The sequence below is a fragment of the Cebus imitator genome, unplaced genomic scaffold (genome assembly GCF_001604975.1).
Source record: "Cebus imitator isolate Cc_AM_T3 unplaced genomic scaffold, Cebus_imitator-1.0 Scaffold316, whole genome shotgun sequence".
In the NCBI taxonomy this organism is placed as follows: Eukaryota; Metazoa; Chordata; class Mammalia; order Primates; family Cebidae; genus Cebus; species Cebus imitator.
Genome location: NW_016107631.1, coordinates 1,460,738 through 1,469,503, shown reverse-complemented (window position 1 = coordinate 1,469,503; position 8,766 = coordinate 1,460,738). Strand labels below are relative to the sequence as shown.

At 44.0% G+C, this 8,766-nt stretch overlaps 1 pseudogene; it reads right to left on the bottom strand.

Moving 5' to 3' along the window:
- Window positions 1-627: 627 nt before the first annotated feature.
- The window catches only part of LOC108286273, a 21,074-nt pseudogene continuing 12,935 nt past the window's right edge, over window positions 628-8,766 (bottom strand).

Sequence of the window (8,766 nt, the reverse complement as noted above, 5' to 3'; positions counted from 1 at the left end):
CAAAAGGTACAAGAAAAGTAAAATGCAGAGAAAAAAATTTCCCTGTGATTCCTGCCCCCGACCCCATCCACTTTACCCAGCAGCCAACCAATGTCAGCCTTGCTCTCTGGTCTGCACATATATGTTGGCTTTTGCTGCATGACAAGACAGTTCAAAGCTTTAAAAAACAAGCTTGGAAGTCTACGGGCCAGTGGAGCCCTTCCAGTCTGGGCTTGCTAAGCAAGGCTGGGTAGTAGAGGACGGCCTCAGTCACATGTCTGGAATTCAGGCTGGGTGGACCAGAGGACCCATGCATGTCTGGAAGTTGGTTTAACGTCAGCTGGAGTGATGGTCACATGCCTCCCACCATCTGGCAGACTTTCAGGGAAGTAAAAAACTTGCCCTGAGGCCCAATAGTTGGTCAAGGAAGCAGACTGCATTCTTTGTTTTGTTTGTTTTATATTTATTTTTGTTCTTAGCATGAACACATTTATTAACCAAAGGGATGATTCTAACCTAACCAAACCAACACTTCGAAATAGTTGCATGTAAATGTTAGTGATAAAGATAATTGAACACAGTAATGAGCAAAAAAATCAATAAACAGCGGTATGGAGATGTGCTCGTTGAACTCAGCTTGTTTGCTAGCTAATTCCTGTCCGAGGTGACAGTGGAATTTTTATTCCATTTTTCATAGATCTGAGTCCAGGTGACATTGTTCCTGACAGTCCCCCACTACTTTCCCATCTTTTGATTCTCTTGTTATTGTGTTTGCCGTTCCCATCCCTCTCCCAAAGTTGAGGCAATGCGCTGTCTGTAGGCGCAGACGGTCTGAGTTTTTCTGCCATCAGCTGTAGTTTCTTCCGACTTCTCTAACCAGGATGTAAGAAGACAACTGTTGTCTTCAAAGTGCTCTCAGTTTTTTTGTGAGGTTTTTGGTCTCATGAGAGATGATACAATCTGGTCTGACCATTGCACCCGTTTTCTTTGTTTATTTGTTTTGTTTTTGTTTTTTGCAGAGCTATCCCCACTCATAGTTCTCTCATGTCTTCATCAAAGCCTTCGGTGTCCGTAGTGAGCCACCTTCCTTCTAGCTGCTGAGCGGTGGCCTGGGTAGGCGTGTGGGGTCAGGTGTGGCCAGTGGGCTGTGCAATTCCCGGCACCCACACGTGTTTTAGAAGGGACCTGCCCCACGTGACCATTTCTTGTTAAAGTTTTGATTGCTTTTATTTTATTATTTTATTTATTTATTTATTTTTGTTTGCGATGGGATCTCACTCTGTTGCCCAGACTGGAGTGCTGTGGTGTGATCTTGGCTCACTGCAACCGCCACCTCCTGGGGTTCAAGCGATTCTCCTGCCTCAGCCTCCCGAGTGGCTGGGATTACAGGTGCGCGTCATCACACCCAGCTAGTTTTTGTATTTTTAGTAGAGACGGGGCTTTGCCATGTTGGTCAGGCTGGTCTCAAGCTCCTGATCTCGTGATCAGCCCGACTCGGCCTACCAAAGTGCTGGGTTTACAGGCATGAACCACTACACCTGGCCAGATTGCTTTTATTTTAATAAGAAGATGATATGCAGGTTGCATGCTTACTAACAAATTTAAAAACAGAGTAAAAGTATCCCCAGAAAGAGCTTCTATTTCTGTTTCTGTTTCTCTATAATTTTCCTATGAATATGCCTGTGGATATGTATCTTATTTTTTCTTAAGTCTTCCAACAGTTTATTAGAAAGAATGTAGATATTTTTAAAAAACATCCCCAGGGTCATGAACTTAACTTGAGGTTTTCAGGTCTGGCATAAGCGGAATCAAGAAAAGAAATAAAAAATCCAATAGTGTATTAATTTTTTCACTCATTTGCCATACTGACAGTGCAAATACAAATCTGGTCTAAATACATACACTCTTAAACAACAATCCATAGCTTTCTTCATCCTCTGTGCCACGAGATGTAAAAGCCTAAGGGTCAAACAATACCAAATGCATAATTTTCTTTTTTCCTTTTCTAGATAGTCTCGCTCTGTTACCCAGGCTGGAGTGCAATGATGCGATTTCAGCTCCCTGCAACCTTCGCCTCCCGAGTAGCTGGGATTACAGGTACCCACCACTACACCCAGCTAATTTTTGTACTTTTAGTAGAGGTGGGGTTTCCCCATGTTGGCCAGGCAGCTCTCCAACTCCTGACCTCAAGTGATCCACCTGCCTTGGCCTCCCAAAGTGCTGGGATTACAGGTATGAACCACTGAGCCTGGGTCCAAATGTATACTTTTTTTTTTTTTTTTGAGTTGGAATCTCCCTCTTGTTGCCCAGACTGGAGTGCAATGGCGCGATCTCCACTTACTGCAACCTCCATCTCCTGGGTTCAAGCAGTTCTCCTGCCTCAGCCTCCTGAGTAGCTGGAATTACAAGCATGCACACCACTATGCCCAGCTAATTTTTATACTTTCAGTAGAGACAGGGTTTTGCCATTTTGGCCAGGCTGGCCATGAACTCCTAACTTCAGGTGATCCGCCTGCCTCAGCCTCCCCAAGTGCTGGGATTACAGGTGCAACCCACCTCGCCTGGCCCAAATTTATAATTTTTAAAAAAGGGTCTAAGTCAGGGCATTCACTAGTTTCAGCTAAAATACATCTGAAACACTGACAAGGGATCACTTACATAAAATCAGGTGAAAGTAAATTTTTTGAAAAATAAACTTTAGTGAAAATCCTGAAGGGTGACACCAGAGGAATAGCAGGTACCAGTAAGGTGTGAGCCAATTTGTTCCAGCCACTTCTGAATTCATGTTCTGTAATCTAAAATTTAGTTCTCTTTCCCTAAGCTGAGAGCTTCCTATCACGTCAGTATCTATGTTATGAAGAAAAGGAGACTTAGGTGAGATTTATCCCAACTGCTGCATCAATTACCTAAGATTTCAACAGCTTCCTGGAAACCTGGGAAGTGTTCATGCATCAGGTTATTGCCTTAGCTAATTTAAAATTGCCCCATGCAATGGTACATATCAACCCACAATGAAGCCTTTTCAAAAACAAACAGGTTGAAAAATGGGTTACAGTGGGCAAATACAGCATGCCTTTAGAGCTATCGATTCAGGGATTCTGTCAATTCTGATATCTTGCAGAGCAGTTATTTTTCTTTATCAAATTCCAAGTGATGACAATATGCTTTAGATCTAGCATTTTCTCATCATCACTGCCTTGTGAGTCATCATCTGCTCCATCTACTTCTGGTAACTCTTCGTCAACACCACCACCCATGCTGTTCATCATCTTGACCAGAGAAGTGGTCAAAATTAGACATGCCTTCATCTGAATCATCTTCCGTCTTTCCAACTGTTGAAGTCCACACTAAACCAGTTAAACTTTGCCCTTTCTTTTGTTAACCTTGGCCATGACATCCAGATTCTTCAGAAACAACATAAAATCCATCTGTCCGTTCTTTTATGCTTGGGATCATTTGGATCAACACAGTAAAAAAGACCAATGTCATTTAAATGCTTGAAATGATCACTTCCTCCAAGACAACTGAATTAAGTTTGGATTTTTCAAAACATACAGTAACAGCTTTAGTGGCTTCAATACAAAATTCAATGACGACATAGTCCCTTAGATTGATCGTACCACTTTGCAGAAGCAGCTGCATTGTGAATGGGGCAGAGGGACAGGAAAATGGGTGGGAGGGCAACTCTGGCAGCAGCTGCGGCTAAGGAGCCCACTACTCTCCTGCATTTTCTCCCAGGTCTCAGCCTCTTCTGCTCCCCTCAGGCAATGGCAGCATTGACAGGTTCGATATATATATCTTAATATATATATTTTTTGAGATGGAGTTTCACTCTCGTTGCCCAGGCTGGAGTGTATTGATGCATTCTCGGCTCACTGTAACCTCTGCCTCCTATGTTCAAGCAATTCTCCTAAATCAGCCTCTGAGTAGCTGGGATTACAGGCGCCCACCACCATGCCTGGCTAATTTTTTTGTTTTCTCAGTAGACACAGGGTTTTGCCATGATGGCCGGGCTGGTCTCAAACTCCTGACCTCAGGTGATCCACTGGCCTCGGCCTCCCAAAGTGCTGGGATTACAGGCATTAGCCACCTCCTCCAGCCTTATTTTAATTTTTTAAACAAAGATTAGACTACATGTTCTGTAACTTGCTTGTGGTCACTTAAAATATCATTGTATATCATTTCATATTAGAACATATGCCTCCGTGCCATTTAAAAAATAGCTGCATATATTACATTATGAGTATTTGAAAATTATATTTACTTACAACTGGTACTTCTTTGAACATACTTATGTGCATATGGTTGCCAATTCTATAGGCTAAGTTCCTAGAAGTGGAATTGCTTATTCAAAGGGTGTACACATTTCACTGACGCTCCCTGTGCAGGGTTTCTGTTTCCTTGCAGCTTGCAGCTCGCCTGGCATCGTCTGCTGTCATTCTTTTCTATCTCTGTTCATCTCTTAGATGAAAAATTGTGTCCTGCTAAATATATATTTCCTTAATTAATAATGAAATTAAGCCTATTTTTTGGCTATTTGGGTTACATTCCTTAGTCATTTTTCCATTGTATCATTCATCTTTTTCTGTTTGTTTAAGATAAAAGCTGGTGACCGGGCGCGGTGGCTCACGCCTGTCACCCTAGCACTTTGGGAGGCCGAGTCGGGTGGATCACGAGGTCAGGATATTGAGACCATCCTGGTTAACACTGTGAAAACTCATCTCTACTAAAAATACAAAAAATTAGCTGGGAAAGGATGCATGTGCCTATAGTCCCAGCTATTTGGGAGGTTGAGGCAGGAGAATCGTTTGAACCTGGGAGGCAGACGTTGCAGTAAGCCAAGATCACGTCATTGCCTCTAGACTGGGCAAGGAGCAAAACTCTATCTTAAGGAAAAAAAAAAAAAAAAAGGAGAGAGACAGAAGCTGGTATTGAACTCTGATTATGTGGACTCCAAAGCCCTTGTCCTGTGTCTAGTGCCTTATGGTGAAGGCTTGCGTCCTTAATCAAGGAATCAGGAAAGCAGGGACTAATGAAGAGCCTCCATCAGCTGTTAAGTCCCCAAAGCTAGTTGGGGTTGGCGGGGGAGGTGTGATTTGTTGTGGGCAGGTCTATGCAAGCCTACTCCCAAAAGTCTGAGGGAGCTGAGAGGCCAAAGAAAGAGACTAACTGATTCAGCTGCTTAGAAAGAGACATTTAATTGGCACTTAGGAAGAGAAGCCATGTCTGTGTCTCTGGCAGCCACAAGACAAGATGGTGGATCCTGTGCCATTAGCCCCAGATCCAGGGCTTATACTCCACAGGGGAAGATAAGGCGAGATTCAGAATCAATGTGTAAGGTCATCAAAGTATGATAGCATCAAGGTTTAGACCTAAGGTCAGGATTCAAGGTAAGTATGTGCTCTTACTCAAGGAACTGGAAGCTTAGAGGCCTTCCCAGAGCCGGGGTTAATCTGAAATCCGCATGGCAGATGAGCGTGCACCACAGAGCAGCAGCTTCAGCCTCCACAAGGCGCCAAAAGGGGCCTGGGCCCGGTGCTCCGGCCTCACCTGGCTCCTTTGACTTCTGTTTGCTTCCCAGGTAAATGTGAGCCCCGGGCATAGGTTGGCGAGTCTGGAAGGAGCTCCTCAAAGCATGTGCCCTGATGTTAATTCATGCCATTCAACTTAGTAAGCGTGTATCTGTGTCTACTGTGAGTAGGATACCAAGAAATGCTTTTTGGGGACACAGAAATGAGTAAGATTGACCCCTCCATTGACACAGAGGGCGACAGATGCAGGCAGAGTATAATGTCCATAACTAAGGCCCAGAGTGTTTGGGAGCACTCGTGGGGATGGGAGACGCTCACAGGCGGTGTGTGTCTCAGGCATTCATTCTTTTTCTTTTTCTGAATGTAGAAAGCTAACATAAAGCAGTCCTTGCTCTAATTTTTTTTTAATTTAGTTTAATTTCTGGGACACATGTGCAGAACATGCAGGTTTGTTACATAGGTACACATGTGCCACGGTGGTTTGCTGCACCCATCAACCCATCACCTAGGTTTTTAGCCCCGCATGCATTCAGTATTTGTCCCAATGCCCTTCCTCCCGTTATCCCCCACCCTCCGACAGGCCCTGGTATGTTATATGTGATATTTCCTTCCCTGTGTCCATGTGTTCTCATTTTTAAACTCTCACTTATGAGTGAGAGCATGCAGTGTTTGGTTATCTGTTCCTAAAAAGTTTGCTAAGAACAATGGCTTCCAGCTTCATCTACATCCCTGCCAACGACAGGATTTCATTCTTTTTTATGGCTGCATAGTATTCCATGGTATTTATGTGACACATTTTCTTCATCCAGTCTATCATTGATGGGCATGTGGGTTGGTTCCAAGTCTTTCCTCTTCTAAATAGTACTTCAATAAACATATATGTGCATGTGTCTTTATAGTAGAATAATTTAGAATCTTTTGGGTATATACCCAGTAATGGGATTGCTGGGTAAAATGGTATTTCTGGTTCTAGATCCTTGAAGAATCGCCACACTGTCTTCCACAATGGTTGAAGTAATTTACACTCCCACTAACAGTGTACAAGCCTTCCTGTTTCTCTGCAGCCTCGCCAGCATCTGTTGTTTCCTGACTTAATAATTGCCATTCTCACTGACATGAGATTGTATCTCATTGTAGTTTTGATTTGCATTTCTCTAATGACCAGTGATGATGAGCGTTTTTCTTTTCTTTTTCTTTCTTTCCTTCTTTCTTTTTTTTGTTTTTTTTTTTTATTTTTGAGATGGAGTCTAGCTCTGTCTCCCAGGCTGGAGTGCACCGGTTAGATAGATCACTGCAACCTCCACCTCCTGGTTTCAAGCGATTCTCCTGCCTCAGCCCCCAGAGTAGCTGGGATTATAGGTGTGCACCAACATGCCCGGCTAATTTTTGTATTTTTAGTAGAGACAGCATTTCACCATCATGGCCAGGCTGGTCTCAAACTCCTGACCTCAGGTGATCCACCTGCCTTGGCCTCCCAGAGTGCTGGGATTACAGGCATAAGCCACCTTGTCTGGCCTTATTTTAATTTTTAGACAAAGATTAGATTACGTGTTTTGTAACTTGCTTGTGGTCACTTAAAATATCATTGTACATCATTTTATAGTAGAAGTATGACTCCATGCCATTTAAAAAATACCTGCATATATCATGAGTATTTGAAAATTATATTTATTTAAAACTGGTACATCTTTGAACATACTTACATGCATATGGTTGCCAATTCTATAGGCTAAGTTCCTAGAAGTGGAATTGCCCATTCAAAGGGTGTACACATTTCACTGACGCTCCCTGTGCAGGGTTTCTGTTTCCTTGCAGCTTGCAGCTCGCCCGGCATCGTCTGCTGTCATTCTTTTCTATCTCTTGTTCCTTTCTTAGTTGAAAAATTGTGTCCTACTTAATATATATTTCGTTAATTACTAATGAAATTAAGCTGTTATTTGTCTATTTGGCTTGCATTCCTTAGTCATTTTTCCATTGTGTCATTCACCTTTTTCTGTTTGTTTGTTTGTTTGTTTAAAATAAAAGCTGGTGGGCTGGACGCAGTGGCTCACACCCGTAATCTCAGCACTTTGAGGGGCTGAGGCAGGCGGATCACCTGAAGTCAGGAGTTCAAGACCAGCCTGGCCAACATGGTGAAACCCTGTCTTTATAAAAAAAAAAAAAAAAAAGCTGGTGACTGGGTGTGGTGGCTCACTCCTGTCATCCCCGCACTTTGGGAGGCGGAGGCGAGTGGATCACGAGGTCAGGAGATCGAGACCATCCCCGCTAACACTGTGAAAACCCATCGCTACTAAAATACAAGAAATTAGCTGGGTGTGGTGGCACGCGCCTGTAGTCCCAGGTATTTGGGAGGTTGAGGCAGGAGAAACACCTGAACCTGGAAGGCCGACGTTGCAGTGAGCCAACATCACGTCAATTGCACTGCAACCTGGGCAACAGAAGCGAAACTCCATCTCGAGAAAAAAAAAAGAGATAGAGCTGGTATTGAACTCTGATTATGTGGACTCCAAAGCCCTTGTCCTGTGTCTAGTGCCTTATGGTGAAGGCTTGTGTCCTTAATCATGGAATCAGCAAAGCAGGGACTAATGAAGAGTCCCCATCAGCTGTTAAGTCCCCAAAGCTAGTTGGGGTTGGCGGGGGAGGTGTGATTTGTTGTGGGCAGGTCTATGCAAGTCTACTCCCAAAAGTCTGAGGGAGCTGAGAGGCCAAAGAAAGAGACTAACTGATTCAGCTGCTTAGAAAGAGACATTTAATTGGCACTTAGGAACGGAAGCCATGTCTGTGTCTCTGGCGGCCACAAGACAAGATGGCGGATCCTGTGCCATTAGCCCCAGATCCAGGGCTCATACTCCACAGGGGAAGATAAGGCGAGATTCAGAATCAATGTGTAAGGTCATCAAAGTATGACAACATCAAGGTTTAGACCTAAGGTCAGGATTCAAGGTAAGTATGTGCTCTTACTCAAGGAACTGGAAGCTTAGAGGCCTTCCCCGAGCCGGGGTTAATCTGAAATCCGCATGGCAGATGAGCATCCACCACAGGGCAGCAGCTTCAGCCTCCACAAGGCACCATAAGGGGCCTGGGCCCGGTGCTCCGGCCTCACCTGGCTCCTTTGATTTCTCTTTGCTTCCCAGGTAAATGTGAGCCCCGGGCGTAGGTTCGCGAGTCTGGAAGGAGCTCCTCAAAGCATGTGCCCTGATGTTAATTCATGCCATTCAACTTAGTAAGCGTGTATCTGTGTCTACTGTGAGTAGGA